Source organism: Ailuropoda melanoleuca, chromosome 3 (genome assembly GCF_002007445.2).
Source record: "Ailuropoda melanoleuca isolate Jingjing chromosome 3, ASM200744v2, whole genome shotgun sequence".
In the NCBI taxonomy this organism is placed as follows: domain Eukaryota; kingdom Metazoa; phylum Chordata; class Mammalia; order Carnivora; family Ursidae; genus Ailuropoda; species Ailuropoda melanoleuca.
In genome coordinates this window covers 143,658,852-143,675,500 of record NC_048220.1, presented here as the reverse complement: position 1 = coordinate 143,675,500, position 16,649 = coordinate 143,658,852, and positions in this window count along the sequence as shown.

Genomic DNA, 16,649 nt, shown 5'->3' with positions numbered 1-16,649 from the left:
TGGGGAGAAGAGCATTCTGTGAGAAGGAGGAGCAACACAAAGAGGCGGGGGTGCAGGTGGCCCTCTGCAGCCCGGAGACCCCCGGCCGTGATGGGGGTGCATGGGGAAGTGGGGTGGGAAGGAGGACAGGGAGGTCACGGGTCTTCCAGGAAGGTTGGGAGTTTCTTCTCTCTTGGTCCAAAGAGGAATCTGCTCTAGTTTATGTTGGGAAGCTTCATGTGCATGAGTATGCAGGACAGACGTGAGGCACAGGGGTGGGAGCAGTGCGGCCGCAGGTGCTTTGACTGCCCAGCTTCCGGGGAGCTGGACGAGGGGTGATGGAGACTCCCCAGCTCTGGGCTCTGGACGTGCAGAATGTGCCATCCTGCAACACAGCAAGCTGGGGAATGTTCAGGATTCCCGCCACACGTTGCGGGAGAGAGCACACAGGCCCCTACAGTCTAGGCCAGAGGCCCAGGCTGAAACTGTTCACTCTGAGTCACATGGCTGGAGGAAAGTTCCCGGGGTTGGGTGGGAAGGGGAGAGTGAGTCCAGGGCTAAGCTCCGGAGCAGTCTCACATTAAGGCTGGAGGTGCAGAAGGGGCAGAGGGGCCGGTGAGAGAGCTGAGAGGGAGCAGCCTGCCGGTGGGGGTGTTCAGCCAGAGGGTCCGGGGCCCTGAGGACATGGGGTCAAGGAGGAAGGGTGACAGAGCTGTAACAAAGGCTGCCGTGAGCCACGCCATACGGCAGTTCAAAGCAACGTGTGCCCTCAGTGTTACATATCTGTCCCTTGGGGCCAGGGACAACTCTTGCAGGGCTTTCTGGGTCCCTGGAAAGTATCTGTATTTTATTCAGAGGAGAAGGTCCAACATTAGGAATGACGCAAGAGGAGCTCCATGGCTCAGGCTGTGGTCAAGTTCGCCGATAGGAATGTTTCATTGGATCCTTTTCCTCTCTCCTCCTTTTCCGGGGGGGAGGCAGAAATCTCTCCCTTGAATCCATAATCCTCCTTCCAGCCACAAAAAAAGCTTAAAAAGCAACTGCTGAGATGCAGAGCAGTGTCATCCCTTCCCCTCCGCAGGACATGGGGCAAAGCCCAGAGAGTTTCCATGATCTCTGTGGCACTGGGCCAGGGTGCCCCGGCATTGCGTCGAGTGTGTGGGGAGGGGAGACATGCTGCACAGGGCACAGGACTGCCCCCGGCCTGAAGCCCCAGCTCCCGGGAGCCCCAGGAGAGCCACCAGGAGTAGCCACCAGCTCAGTTCCTCCTGGCAGAGCCCAGGAGAAACCGCCTATGCCAAGCTCACAAATATATGAAAGTATTTCCTTGCATGGGACTGAGGACACCAACGGGCCACCTTGTGTCAAGCCTCAAAGGGGGTCCCCCAGACCTCAACATCTAATAACAAAGAAGATGATGGTGAAATACTGTTTAGTGTGATGATCGTCGAGGAGATGCTTTCGTTAAATGAACAAGGAGTCCTTCTAGACGACCGTAAGCAGGGAAGAGGTGCTCAGAGAGGGGAACCTGGGAATCCACAGGCAGTGTAGACACAGACCGTATCCAGAGTGGGTCGTCAGGGGGCGTGAAGATGCAGGACGTGCAGGCAGAAGCCCTGGGACCGAACCAGTTTGGCTGTGAGGATGCACCGTGGAAGCAGGTGCGGGGACAGCCAGGGAGCCCAGAGCGCAGAGAGGATGGGAAGTAGACAGGGTCTCCAAGGACAGTAGAGCAAAGAATGCCCAGAACCCAGTGAAAACCATGGCTGGAGGTGAGCAGAGGGCTCAGACGACCTGCTGAATGGGAGGAGGCGGCTGTAGACCCCGGGGGCAGGGAAGGACCCTCCAGGGCAGCTCCGGCAGGCTGCTGGGGGGAGAGGGTGGGCAGTGCCGCCAGGTGGGGCTCCCGCCCAGGACAGCTACCCCGGGCCTGACGTGGCTGCTTCTATGCAGCGGGTGTGACCTCGAGACGTAGAGCAGGGAGCCGTGTTTAAAGGAGCACCACCGGCCTCGGACAGAGTCCGTTAGAGACCCCTCCTTCAGACCTGCCTAAAAGGACTAGGAGGCCGGTCAGACGTAACCTGCAGGCAGGTGCGGGCAGATGGCCTTCACGTTGCTCTTAGAGTGGCTCTCTTGTGCAGTCTCTCTTGCTCCCATCACTGGGGGCCAGAACCCACTCTCTTTATAAGGCGTCTGATTTGGAAATGTCCTGTTGGGCTTCCTAGGAGCAGAGCCCCCCTCAACTGGCCTTGGCTCCAACTCTGGCAAAGGACCCCGTTTCTTCTGGGAGTAAACTCCCTGCTTGAGATGGCGTCTTGGAGGAACCCCAGTAGAGATCTGCTCTGGCAGAAGTGGGCATGAGGGGACAGAAGCTGCCTCTTGTTCTGACAGTCTCTCCTGACCCAGCACGGTGACACTCAGAGCTCTCAACAAGGCTCTGACTCCTGGGCTTCTATGCTCCTTTCTGCACTGTCCAGTCTTACTCTGAGTCCCACTGAGTCAGTCTAACCAGAACCCCCCACCCTCCATAGCTGACCCTCTGGAATCTAATCCACCGTTCCCCAGGGGATGCCTGGCCTGGCTGAATGACTCTGGCCAAAATCCTGTTAGGTCAGTTTTGCCCGAAGCTCCCTCCCCCCAGTGTTCCCTCTTAGAAACGTTCCAGTCCTTATGTTGTGAGCCCTGGGTGTTATATACAATGGATGAATCCCTGAACTCCACCTCTGAAACTAAGAGTGCACTACATGTTCATTAATAGAATGTAAATAAAATTAAATTTAAAATAAGAGAAAAAGAAGTATCCCATGCTTGGGCTACTCCCGGGGTCATTGGGCAGCTGCCCCAGGGCCCCCTGGAGTCTTACAACCACGGCCCCAGGAGAGAGAGAAGAATGGCATACAGCATGGGCAGGAGAGGTCCTTTGTAGCCAGAATCATGAAGGGCCTGGGCAGACAGACAGACAGAAAGGAGAAGCATGAGACCTGGAACCAGAGTTTGGTGAGGGTGAGAAATTGGTCAGTGCCCTTGGACTGGCCAGATGGTGGTGCCTAGAACAGGAGCAGGGCCGGGGAGAAAGGTGTAAATCTCTCCTACAGTGCGCTGAGTCTGAAAGCGAGGGTGGGTTGGCCGTGACTGGCTGTGGAGGAGGTGGGACCACATGGGGGCTGGGAGCAGCTCAGGCTGGTTGGGGCTGGCTGGAGGCCTGCTGCCCTGGGGTGCGATGCACTCTCACCAGGGCTCCACTCTTCTCATGCTTTGCTGCTGGCACCTTAAAAGCTTTAATAAGTTTTGAACAAGGGGCCTGGCATTTTCATCTTGTCCTGGGCCTCACAAATCGTGTAGCCAGTCTTGGTGCCAGAAGGAGATAGAAGCGAGCTGGGCCTGCAGTGTTGGTGCTTGTAAGAAGCAAGTCTGGTGAGGCAAGCAGACAAAGCGGCTATGGAGTAAGGTGGGGGAGCAAGCTGCATGAAGGCAGGGATTGGTGTCCCGAGTCCCCTCCCTGAGGCTTCCCATGTGCCTGAGACAGTCCCAGGCGCATGTTCTCATCCAGTAGCGTTTGTTGCATGATGCACACGTGCTAGGGATGATAGGAGAAGAAGGTGACAAAAACGTGGTCTCTGTCTCTGATCTCAGTGAGCACACAGGTGAGCAGGGAAGCAGGCCCACGTTACCGTATAACTGCAGCATAAAGACCCTAGCAGATCCCAGGTGCACGCGTGGATACGCAGGAGGGAACCGGGTGGAGGTGGGGAGAGCCCGGGGAACCCGCAGATGGGAGGTGATGGGATATTCCAGCCAAGTTCAGAGAAGAGCCAGGGGGAGGCCGAGACGGGGCGCAGAGGTGCTCAGTGGCTGCTGTGTGGTCCTGGGGCTCTGCCACTGCTCCCTGCAACGTGGGAGACAAGCCACTTCATTGCTCTGATTCTGAGCTCTTCCTCTGTTTGTAAGCGAGCAGCCGCTTAGTGCTGCTGAAGGAGCATGCTTGTCCCCTTGCGCAACAGGCGCTCGTGCCCCCCCCCCACTCCTTTCCACTCTGAGCTTCTGGAAACACAAGCTGGGCACGTGGCTGCTCCCCTGCTCCCGTTCCAGGGGGACAGGGGACAAGGCAAGGCTTGGATCAAGTGCGGCCCCTTCACGCCTCTCATGCTGATCTTCCGCCTGGGAGAAGTGGGGTACTGCCGTGAAGGAAACACAGAGCCGTGCGCGAGGGGCACGTGGCCCGAGATCCCAACCACAGGAACAAGCCGGCCCCAGGAGATCGGGAGGACAGTGGGGGTGCGTGCACGAAGGGGGCACGGGCCAGATCCAGGGGAGCTTGCCAGCCATGGACGGGAGTCCCAACTTTGTTTCTTTCTTTCTTTTTTTTATATTTTATTATTATATTATGTTAGTCACCATACAGTACATCCCCGGATTCCGATGCAAAGTTTGATGCTTCATTAGTGGCGTATAACACCCAGTGCACCATGCAATACGTGCCCTCCTTACTACCCATCACCAGTCTATCCCATTCCCCCACCCCCTCCCCTCTGAAGTCTTCAGTTTGTTTCTCATAGTCCATAGTCTCTCATGTTTCATTCCCCCTTCTGATTACCCCCCTTTTCTTTATCCCTTTCTTCCCCTACCGATCATCCTAGTTCTTATGTTCCATAGATGAGAGAAATCATATGATAATTGTCTTTCTCTGCTTGACTTATTTCACTTAGCATTATCTCCTCCAGTGCCGTCCATGTTGCAGCAAATGTTGAGAATTCGTTCTTTCTGATAGCTGAGTAATATTCCATTGTATATATGGACCACAGCTTCTTAATCCAGTCATCTGTTGAAGGGCATCTCGGCTCCTTCCATGATTTGGCTATTGTGGACAATGCAGCTATGAACATTGGGGTGCATATGGCCCTTCTCTTTACTACGTCTGTATCTTTGGGGTAAACACCCAGTAGTGCAATGGCTGGGTCATAGGGTAGTTCAATTTTTAACTTTTTAAGGGACCTCCACACTGTTTTCCAGAGTGGCTGTACCAACTTGCATTCCCACCAACAATGTAGGAGGGATCCCCTTTCTCCACATCCTCTCCAACAATTGTTGTTTCTTGCCTTGTCTATCTTTGCCATTCTAACTGGCGTAAGGTGGTATCTCAGTGTGGTTTTGATTTGAATTTCCCTGATGGCTAATGATTTTGAACATTTTTTCATGTGTCTGTTAGCCATTTGTATGTCTTCATTGGAAAAGTGTCTGTTCATATCTTCTGCCCATTTTATGATTTGTTTATTTGTTTCTCGTGTATTGAGTTTGAGAAGTTCTTTGTAGATCTTGGATACCAGTCCTTTATCTGTGGTGTCCTTTGCAAATATATTCTCCCATTCCGTGGGCTGTCTCTTAGTTTTTTTGACTGTTTCCTTGGCTGTGCAGAAGCTCTTTATCCTGATAAAGTCCCATAAGTTCATTTTATCTTTTATTTCTCTTGCCTTTGGAGATGTGTCGTGAAAAAGGTTGCTCTGGCCGATGTCATAGAAGTTGTTGCCTATGTTCTCCTCTAGAATTTTGATGGATTCCTGTCTCACATTGAGGTCTTTCATCCATTTGGAGTTTATTTTTGTGTATGGTGTGAGAGAGTGGTCAAGTTTCATTCTTTTGCATGTAGCTGTCCAATTTTCCCAGCACCATTTATTGAAGAGACTGTCTTTTTTCCACCGGATGTTTTTTCCTGCTTTATCAAAGATTAGTTGCCCAAAGAGCCGAGGGTCCATTTCTGGGTTCTCTATTCTGTTCCATTGGTCGATGTGTCTGTTTTTGTGCCAGTACCATGCTGTCTTTGTGATCACAGCTTTGTAGTACAGCTCGAAATCCGGCATTGTGATGCCCCCAGCTTTGTTTTTCCTTTTCAACAGTTCCTTGGAGATTCGGGGCCTTTTCTGGTTCCATACAAATTTAAGGACTATTTGTTCCAGTTCTTTGAAAAATGTCCTCGGTATTTTGATCGGGATAGCATTGAAAGTGTAGATTGCTCTGGGTAGTATGGACATTTTAACTATGTTAATTCTTCCAATCCATGAGCATGGAATATTTTTCCATCTTTTTATGTCTTCCTCAATATCTTTCAAAAGTGATCTATAGTTTCTAGCATATAGGTCCTTTACGTCTCTGGTTAAGTTAATTCCAAGGTAACGCATGGTTTTTGGTGTTATTGTAAATGGGATGGATTCCCTAATTTCTCTTTCTTCAGTCTCGTTATTCGTGTATAGAAATGCAACTGATTTCTGGGCATTGATTTTGTATCCTGCCACCTTACTGAATTGTTCTATAACTTCTAATAGTTTGGGAGTGGATTCCTTTGGGTTTTCCATATAGAGTATCATGTCATCTGCAAAGAGAGACAGTTTGACTTCTTCTTTGCCGATTTGGATACCTTTGATCCCTTTTTGTCTTCTGATTGCTGTTGCAAGGACTTCTAGTACTATGTTGAATAATAGTGGCGAGAGTGGGCATCCTTGTCGTGTTCCTGATCTTAAGGGAAAGGCTTCCAGCTTTTCCCCATTGAGAATAATGCTTGCAGTAGGCTTTTCATAGATGGCTTTTATGAGATTGAGAAATGTACCCTCTATTCCTACACTCTGAAGGGTTTTAATCAGGAAAGGATGCTGTATTTTGTCAAATGCTTTTTCTGCATCAATTGAGAGGATCATATGGTTCTTGAGTCTTTTCTTGTTGATATGATGTATCACATTGATTGATTTGCGAGTGTTGAACCATGCTTGCATCCCAGGTATGAATCCCACTTGGTCATGATGGATAATCCTTTTAATGTACTGTTGGATTCTATTAGCAAGGATCTTGTTGAGGATTTTGGCATCCATATTCATTAGAGAAATCGGTCTGTAATTCTCCTTTTTGAGGGGGTCTTTGCCTGGTTTGGGGATCAAGGTAATATTAGCCTCATAGAATGAGTTTGGTAGCTTTCCTTCTGTTTCTATTTTTTGAAATAGCTTTAGGAGAATAGGTATTATTTCTTCTTTGAATGTTTGGTAGAATTCCCCAGGAAAACCGTCTGGGCCTGGAGTTTTATTATTTGGAAGGTTGTTTATCACTGACTCAATTTCTTCATAGTTAATTGGCCTATTTAAGAAATCTATTTCTTCCTGTTTCAGTCTTGGTAGTTTATAGGTTTCCAGGAAGGCCTCCATCTCTTCCAGATTGTTTAGTTTTTTGGCATATAGCTGTTGATAAAAGTTTCTAATAATCCTTGCAATTTCAATGGTGCTGGTCGTGACCTCTCCCTTTTCAGTCATAATTTTAATAATCTCAGTCCTTTCTCTTTGTTTTTGGACAAGTTTTGCCAGTGGTCTATCAATTTTATGGATTCTCTCAAAGAACCAGCTTCTAGTCCTGTTGATCTGCTCTACTGTGGTTCTGGTCTCTAATTCATTGATTTCTGCTCTAATCTTGGTCAACTCCTTCCTTGTCAGTGGGTTAGGCCTGTCCCTCTGTTGCTGTTCCAGTTTCTTGAGGTGAGAATATAGAAACTGCATTTTAGATTTTTCTATTCTTTTGAGTGAGGCTTGGATGGCTATGTATTTCCCCCTTAGGACTGCCTTTGCAGTATCCCATAGGTTTTGGACCGTTGTGTATTCATTCTCGTTGGTCTCCATAAATTGTTTAATTTGTTTTTTGATTTCCTGGTTTATCGAGTCATTCTTGAGCAGGATGGTTCTTAGCCTCCAAGTGTTTGAGTTTCTTCCAGGTTTTTCCTTGTGGTTGAGTTCCAATTTCAGAGCGTTGTGGTCTGAGAATATGCAGGGGATAATTTCAATCTTTTGGTATTGGCTGAGACCTGTTTTGTGTCCCAGAGCATGATCTATTCTTGAGAATGTTCCATGGGCATTTGAATAGAATGAGTATTCTTTGGTTCTGGGGTGTAGTGTTCTATATATATCTATGAGGTCCAACTCGTCGAGTATGGCATTCAAAGCCTTTGATTCTTTGCTTAGTTTTTGCCAGGGTGTTCTGTCTATTTCTGATAGTGGGGTGTTGAGGTCCCCTACTATTACTGTGTTCTTATCTATATGTCTCTTTATTTTGGTTAAGAGTTGGCTTGTGTATCTTGCTGCTCCCCTGTTGGGGGCATATATATTAATAATTGTCATATCCACTTGTTGAATACTTCCTTTAAGAATAATATAGTGCCCTTCTGTATCTCTCTCTATGGCCTCTAGTTTAAAATCCAGTCTATCTGATATGAGAATTGCTACTCCAGCTTTCTTTTGAGGTCCATTTGCGTGGAAGATGGTACTCCATCCCCTTACTCTAAGTCTGAATGCATCTTTGGGTTCAAAATGAGTCTCTTGTAGACAGCAAATGGATGGGTCATGTCTTTTTATCCAATCTGCAACCCTGTGGCGTTTTATGGGAGAGTTTAAGCCATTTAGATTGATAGAGATTATTGACAGATATGATTTTAATGATGCCATTTCTCTTTAAAGTCTTTGTATCGGTTGTGACTTGCTGCTCTGTATCACTCTTGGGGCCTTTTTACCTTTATAGAGCCCCCCTTAATATCTCCTGTAGGGCTGGTTTCGTGGTTACGAAATTGGTTAATGATTGGCGATTTTGGAACGTCTTTATTTCTCCATCAATTCTGAATGACAGCTTTGCTGGATAAAGGATCCTTGGCTGCATGTTTTTCTCTGAAAGAGCTTTAAAAATGCCCCCCCAAGCCTTTCTCTCATTCCAGGTCTCTGTAGACAGGTCTGACGTAATCCTGATACCTTTGCCTTGGTACGTGAGAAATTTCTTTGCCCTGGCCGCTTTCAATACTGTATCCTTGGATCTAATATTTGCGAATTGCACTATGACATGCCGTGGCGTAGGTTTGTCCTGGTTGAGCTTGGATGGGGTCCTCTCTGCCTCTTGGACACGAATGCTTGTTTCCCTTGCTAGATTAGGGAAGTTTTCAGCTACAATTTGTTCAAATATCTCTTCTAGACCTCTGTTTTTCTCCACCCCTTCAGGGATGCCGATGATTCTGACATTGGATCGTTTCATAGAGTCAGTAATCTCCCGTAATCTACATTCGTGGGCGTGGATTTTTTTAAGACCAGCTTCTATTTTCGTTTTTTCTTCTACTAACCCATCCTCCAATTCGCTAACGCGTTCCTCTGCCTCGGTGACCCTGGCCGTCAGAGCCTCTAGTTTTGACTGTATTTGGCCCACTGAGTTTTTAATTTCTGTCAGATTCGCTCTCATTTCTGCCCTTAGGGATTCTATATTCTCAGCAACGCTTTCTCTGATGCTTTTTTCAAGTTTACTCATCATCTTGACCATTGTTGCTCTGAATTCCATTTCTGATAATTGGGATACATCCATATGTATTAATTCTGTGGCCGAGGCCAATTCTGTGGCAGAGGCCACAGACTCATTATCTTTTCTTTGCTGGGGGGGACTTCTCCTTCTCGTCATTCTGATGAAGAGAGATTGCAGGGTTGTCCAGAGCCCAATTGTTGACTGGGACCCAGGCCGTGCGCCCTTGTTTTATAGGGATCTTAGGGATGTGGGCTTCTTCCTTAAATATTTTATTTATTTATTTGAGAGAGAGAGACAGACAAANAGTTTATTTATTTATTTGAGAGAGAGACAGACAAACAGCAAGAAAGGGAACCCAAGCAGGGGAGTGGGAGAGGAAGAAGCAGGCTCCCGGTGGAGAAGCCTGATGAGGGACTCCTTTCCGGAACGTTGTGATCACACCCTAACCCGAAGACAGGTGCTTGGTCACTGCGCCACTCAGGCGCTCCGGGTTGTGGGCTTCTTGATTTTTCAGCCTGCCTTCTGGGGGAGGGGCCTGCCTGCCGGTACTCAGAAAACCCTGTTTGGGTAGAGTCTCCGTGTCCCCCGCAAGGGAGGATGGGGATGGGCTCCCTGTGAGCCAGTATTTCCGGGCTTTTGTTCTCTGGCGGCTTTCCCTGGCAGTTTGCTACGCGTCTTCTGAGAGTCAGAGCAGCAGCAGCTGAAATTCAGCCTCTGTCTCAGAACAGAGGGATTGCAGATCGTTCTCCACTGGTGTTCTGGCCACTTTAACTCTGTTTCTGTTGGTGCTGCTCAACCCTGCAGCATCCCAGGCTGTGCGCCCCACACCCGGCGTCCCAGCCCTCACTTCCAGGACCGGCGCATCTCTCTCCTTTCTGTTTCCAACCCCGCCAGCCGCCAGTCGCCAGCCGCCCGCCGCCCCGCGCGGGCTCCCAGAGCTCCCGGTCTCCGTCTGGTGTCTCGCGGGTGCTGACCGCGAGTCTGCCTGCCCCCCCGTGCAGGTGGCCCTCCAGCCGCCAGCCGCCAGCCGCCCCGTGCACGCTCCCGGAGCTCCCGGTCTCAGCCTGAATCCAGTGAGCTCACCGGAGCTCCGAAGCTCCGTGAGATGCTTGGTGGCGCACACTCCCGGCTCACGGACTCAGTCTGCTGTTTCCAGGGTGCGGGCCCGCCAGCTGCCAGCCGCCCCGCGCGCGCGCTCCCGGAGCTCCCGTTCTCAGTCTGCTGTCTCAAGCGTGCGGGTCTGTGGTCCATCCGCTCCCCCGTGCAGGTGGCTACCGCTTCCCGGTGCCCTGACACGGTGGCTCCCTCCCTCTTCTGTTTAGCTTCCGATATCTGTGCGCAGTTTCACGGCTCCCAGCTTCGTACCTTGATACTCAGCACTGGAGATGTTCATTTGTAGAGATCCAGATGTATCTTCCTGCATCTCAGGCTGATTCCGTGGATGTTCCTGCTGGTCTGGTACCTATCCAGCTCAACTCAGGGGACCGGCTGAAAAAGGGGTCCCCTACTCCTCCGCCATCTTAACTCCCTCCTCCCAACTTTGTTTCTGCTGCAGCGGATGCAACGCAGCGAATCCAGAGCCTGCCCACCTCTCTCCTCTTGGCTGCGTGACCGTCATGAGCCCCTGGACACCACTTGAGCGGCTGGCGAAGGGCGGGAGCTCGCTGTCAGGGGCTCCCAGGCCATCCAGGAGCTGGTAATCCCTGGGGGGTAGGGGGTGGGGGAGGCGGGCAGCTAGAGAGAGGGGCCCCACGGGGCCTGGTGATGCTCAGCTGTGCTGAGGGGTGCGGGGAGAAGAGGAGCAGGAACGATGTCAAAATAAGACAATAAGATGAGACATGCGGGGCGCCTGGACAGCACAGTTGGCTGAGCGTCTGACTTCTGCTCCCGTCATCATCTCGGGGGCTTGGGATGGAGCCCTGCGTTGGGCTCTGTGCTCAGCGTGAGCACCGCCCCCCTAAAATAAATAGATAAATCTTTAAAACAGTGAGACCGGCAGGACGACCGGGGAGATGCCCAGAGAAGGTGTGCAGACACGAGCCTCGAACCAGAGCCTGTACCACCCAGGACGCTGAGCGCCACCACTCCAAGCGGGGCCTAGAGTGGCGAGGTGTGCGGGCCATGGAGCCGAGCGTTGCCAGGGGCCCAGTGCCCACAGTGAGGTGCAGACAGCGGGCGAAGGAAGGAAGGCGGCGCCCGCACAGCACACACCTGTATGGCACAGCCCTCGTGAAGCCACGTCCCTGAGTTTTCAGTCACCTTCCCTGTGACTCTGGCTCCCTGGGGCCTCTCTTACCCTAGACTTCGTCTCGGGCCTGTGGCCTCACAGATGTTCCCGGGCAACACAAAGCCCAGTATGAATTACTGGTTACTCATCTCCTGTCTTCAGCTTGGAGCCTCTCCCATCCGTGGATCTCTGGTCTGCTCTCAGATGCTGCAGGAGGGGTGGGGGACAGAGAAGGAGCGGCAGCTTCTCCTTTGCTCCAACACCCCAGCCAGAGTGTGGTCCTTCCAGGGTTGGGTTGAGGGGAGAGGGGACGCATTGAAGGTACAGTCTCTCATCACTAGTTGTGCTATGACATGGGTTCAAGACCTGCTTGGAGCAGAGCTCAAGCGAGATAAATGGGTTGTTGAGGCGAGACCCCTCCTTGCAGCCCTGCAGGGACCTTCTGTGCTGTAAGACCTTCCTGCCACCCCTCAGGCTATAGGCACCCAAGGGAAAAGGACGGGATGAGCAAAACACAGACACTTGGAGAGGCATGCCCGCTGGAGCTCAAATTCAGACATCGGAGCAGCGGTCCTGCTGGGCTGGTGCTGGGTCTCTGCACTTGGAGGCCCCTGCCTCCCCTGTGTCTCAGAGGCTGATTCTGCACGTGTCAGAGAAACTGAAGAAGGAATCAGATGTGGCCTGGGTCAAAGCAAGGACAAGAGTCACGGACAGGACCCAGAATCTGACGGGAGGAAAAGTGAAGCCTTGGCCCTCTTCCCATCACTGTGGATAAGTGCACTGCCTGTCCGCAGTCAGCTGGACCCCAGCAGGCAAGGTGGCCGCCTGACTCCCCGGTTCCAGTATGGCAAGGCAGGGTACGCAAGGGGAGGTTTGGGGTTTCGAGACAGTAGCTTTGTTGCTGGTTCAATGCCCTGGGTTCATCTCTGCTCCTGTGGGCAGGAAGTAAAGAGCACGAGAGGGCCTGATGAGCCGGGCCCCTGCTGCTGACATTCAACCAGAACACAGTTGCATGCCTGTTCCAAGGGGGGCTGGCGAGTTCTTGAATGCCTCAGAGAAACTGAAACAGATTTGCCGAGCAGCTGACGAGGTCTGCTGCTGGTACCAGACCCAGGAGGTGGCCAGGGTCGACCCTTTACAGCGGCACTTTTTCTGACGGTGGGTGTGGAAGCCACATTTTACTTCTGGCTGCCTGCTTCCACTCTATCTCGGCTCCAGGCATCTAGAACACCTGCTAGGCATCTTACCTACCTGCTGGCTGTGCTCTTAGGTCCCCGGACAGCCTCCACTCACAGGTCCACAGTGCCTAGTGCATGGAAAACCCTCACTTTTGTCCTATGCCAAAGTGCATCTTGCTCCCAGTGCTTCCTGCCCCGCTTCCCATAGCCTCGGGCATCTCCCACCACTCTGGCCCTCCAGGGTTCCCATGCGGTCACGTCAGGGCACAGCTCTAGCTTGGAGTGGTTCACCCCACACTCCCTCTCTCTCCTCCCTCTCCTGCCCTCTTCTTGGGGGTGGGTGGGCTGCACCCTGCACACCAATCCTCCCTAACAGAATCCTCCCTCCCACGCCCCTCTCTGAGACTGCCAGCCACCTCCCTTCTCCAAATCCCGGGAGCCACAGGAAGCATCTTAGGAGACAAGCTGTTACAGCTGCCTGGTATTCATAAAATACCCCATGAGGGGAGTGAAACTGCATTCCCCTGAAGAGGGTCACACAACCGTGAGAGTCCTTTAAAACTGTGCTTCCTTCATCCTCAACAGTCATGTCGGTTCTGCGCTCTACTGCAAATGATGCTTGTTTTGGGAAATGGACTCTTCTGCTTGCTGACTGAGCACAATCTTCCAGGAAGCAGCCGTCTTTCCCCCTAACTCTGCATCACTTTCAGGGTGGGAGCTGGGCTCTAAGCAAGGGTCCAGGGCCTACTGCTGCCCCTGGGTACAAATCATGGCCTAACCTAGGACAGTAAGAAACACTGGAGCGAAGGTAGCTTAGGACCATGCGTGGTGGACAGTGAAGGGGCACAGGTGCCCTGCAGAGCGCCTCCCCCTGAGATGCCTCAAAGGAGAGAACAGAAATCTGTTGGAGAATTCCATTTGTCTCTGGGACACAGGGAAAGACTGGCATCCCGTGGCCATTTGTTAGCATTACATCACGGGTTTGGAAAATTCATAGAACTTAATCAGATACTGTCACTGAATCATAAACTGTTAGAGCAGCCAAGGACACCATAAAACACATCTAGTGGCTTTAAAAGAAATAATGTAGTGTAGTTTATTTTTATTATGGATAACTGCATCAAATGAAAGAATGGCTCTTCATGAAGCAAAATATAGGAACTTCCAGAGAACAAATTGCTTTCCATTTTGAGTTCATATGATGATAATCTCCTTGGCTTCTAGACCAAATCTATTAACCCTTTCAGTGGAAGCACATATTAATAAATTACCAGTTTAACTAGCCTCTTAATTATGTTACATTCTTTTTTTTTTTAAAGATTTTATTTATTTATTCAACAGAGAGAGAGACAGCCAGCAAGAGAGGGAACACAAGCAGGGAGAGTGGGAGAGGAAGAAACAGGCTCCCAGCGGAGGAGCCCGACGTGGGGCTCGATCCCATAACGCCGGGATCACACCCTGAGCCGAAGGCAGACGCTTAACCGCTATGCCACCCAGGCGCCCCTAATTATGTTACATTCTAAAGCTTTAATTTGCAGAAGTGACTGAGTATTTGGGAGGTCATGAGGCAAGGACTGAGACTTTTTAAGAGTCAGATCCTCTAAACAGTGGACTGGACTCCACAGCCACAAGGGAGCCCCCACATCAGAAGGCAGAATCTAGATATCCCTCCAGCTCTGGCAACACCGACAGAAAAATGCAACATTTTTCTTGGAAATCTGATAAGAAAAATGATTAAAAAAAAAAAGAGCAACACCCCAAAACAGAAACCTAAAACCCCACAATTGTTCTGAGTAAGCTGAAGACACATTTGTTTTCCAAGATGGATCATGCCATCAACAGCTCATTATGAACTACTCTCTGCATAGTGGATCCTATGGATTTGGCCCTGTCCTGGTCACTTTTCACTTAAATGACAGCTAATGCTCTCTAGGGGAATACCAGCTCAAACAGGCCACTCACTTGAGAATTCAAAGCCAGGTGTGTGGTTCTAAATTCACTGTTCACCACTCTCTGCAGTGTAGACGCTTGTTTCCATCACAATGACGAACAGGTGTGGCTTCTCATGGGGGAAAGAGGAAAAACCCAATTTTCAGCATCCCTCGATTAGCGGCCTACATCAATTCCTATTATTACCTATGACGTGTTTTTGTACAGCCTGCAAGGTAAGAATGAATTTTTCATGTTTTTTAAAAGATTTTATTTTTAAGTAATCTCTACACCTAACCTGGGGCTCGAACTCACAACCTCGACATCAAGGGTCACATGCTCCACCGAATGAGCCAGGCAGGCACCCAAGTTTTATGTTTTTATGTGGTTCTTTACCAACCAAACACTAATGACAAATATGCAGCAGAGATCTGTAGGCCCCCAGGCCTAAAATAGTTACTATGAGGCCCTTTGCAGAGTTTGCGGACCCTGCATTACACAAACAAGACTTTTGTTTTTCTAAATGTCTTAAGGTCTGGTTTGGGATAGGCAGAAGTAGAAACAAATGGACTTTGATTTTTTTGAACCTCAGTGCTTTACCTTCAATTAGTTGCAGCAAATTTAGTCCACTCTGACATTTACTGAGCACCTACTGTGTACGGCACTTCACAAGGTTTAAAAGGAAAACCGAGAGCTCTTAGAAGACATGAAAATCACTGTGATCCAAGTCAAAATGTGGGGTTTATAAAAAAATTAGTGCAGAAAAGAAGGTGGGTGTCGCTCGGGGTAGTGGACGTAAAATGTGGGACCTGGAAGGATTACCCGGCTGATTCTAGCTAGTGGAGCTGGGAGGAAAGTGTTCCAGGCAAAGGGGAAGCAAAGGGGTGGGAAGGCAGCAGTGAGAGTTCTGAGTGCCAGGAACAGTAGGCTGCTGTGGGTGTGGGGGGACAGTATAGAGGGAGAGAAGGCTGGAAGCTAAGGGGGTGTCTCCTCCACTAAAGTAATCTGGAAAAACCCCCACTCATTTGGGAAATCTTAAATAAAAGGGAAGTTACTGTGAAAACCTATTTGTCTGGGACCCGAAGCCAGAAATGTAAAATCATTAGGACTCACACGTGGTCTCCTCTCCCCTTTCCCTTATGGGTCCCACAGGCGTCTTCCAAGGTGCATCTGCTTCCCTCCGTCTTGCTCCTCACTTTTCCTTTCCCTTTAAAACCTGGTCTTGTTTTCTGCTTTTAAGTAAATGGATCCATCAGAACACTCACTCAGGTACTGGGCCACCTGAGATGTCAGGGACAGAGAATCCAGCTATCAGGTCTGGATACCTGGTCCCTCACTCCACAGTAAGTGACAGCCACAGATAATGTACAAAAAGGCAGGGGTGCGGCTTTTGGGAAGGAATCAGACTTCTTTCTTGGAACGGTTGTTTCCAGTTGCAATTCCATACTGAACATTTTAGGAGCTGGTACAGTCTGGATGCCTACTTAACACATGCATTGCTTGTACTGAATGCTAAGAATTTGGACTTTATAACCAGACGCTGGGAAGCCTCGTGAAGTTTCTGAGCAAGGCAGTGACCCCTGAAAAGATGATTCTCGTGGCGGGGGATAAGGTGAAAAACTTCGTTCAAGATGAGGATCGGGGCCCGAATTTACCCAGTAACTGCGGCCTGGGAGAGGATTTTTTTATTTTTTCCCACCTCAAAGAGGCATTAACGTGGAATTTGGTGATGGCTGGCTATGGTGTCTGATTGGGCTTCGGGCCGCGGGGAGAGTCTGGCAAGCCGACAAACGGACCACAGCAGGCACCGGGAGCTGCCAGGTGGAAAGACGGTGCCGCAGGAAGGAAGGATCGCTGTCGAGAAGACCTCGGCTGCACCAGGCGCCGCGGAGGATCGCTCGGGGGCGTCCGCCGCGCGGGGCGTCGGGAACCGTAGTCCTCCAGCTCCTCCGGGTACCCGGCCGGACTCGCACAGAGCGGTTCCCTCCGGTTACAAATCGCACACCTGCCCGTCCGGGTGCCGGTCCTTCCAGTCT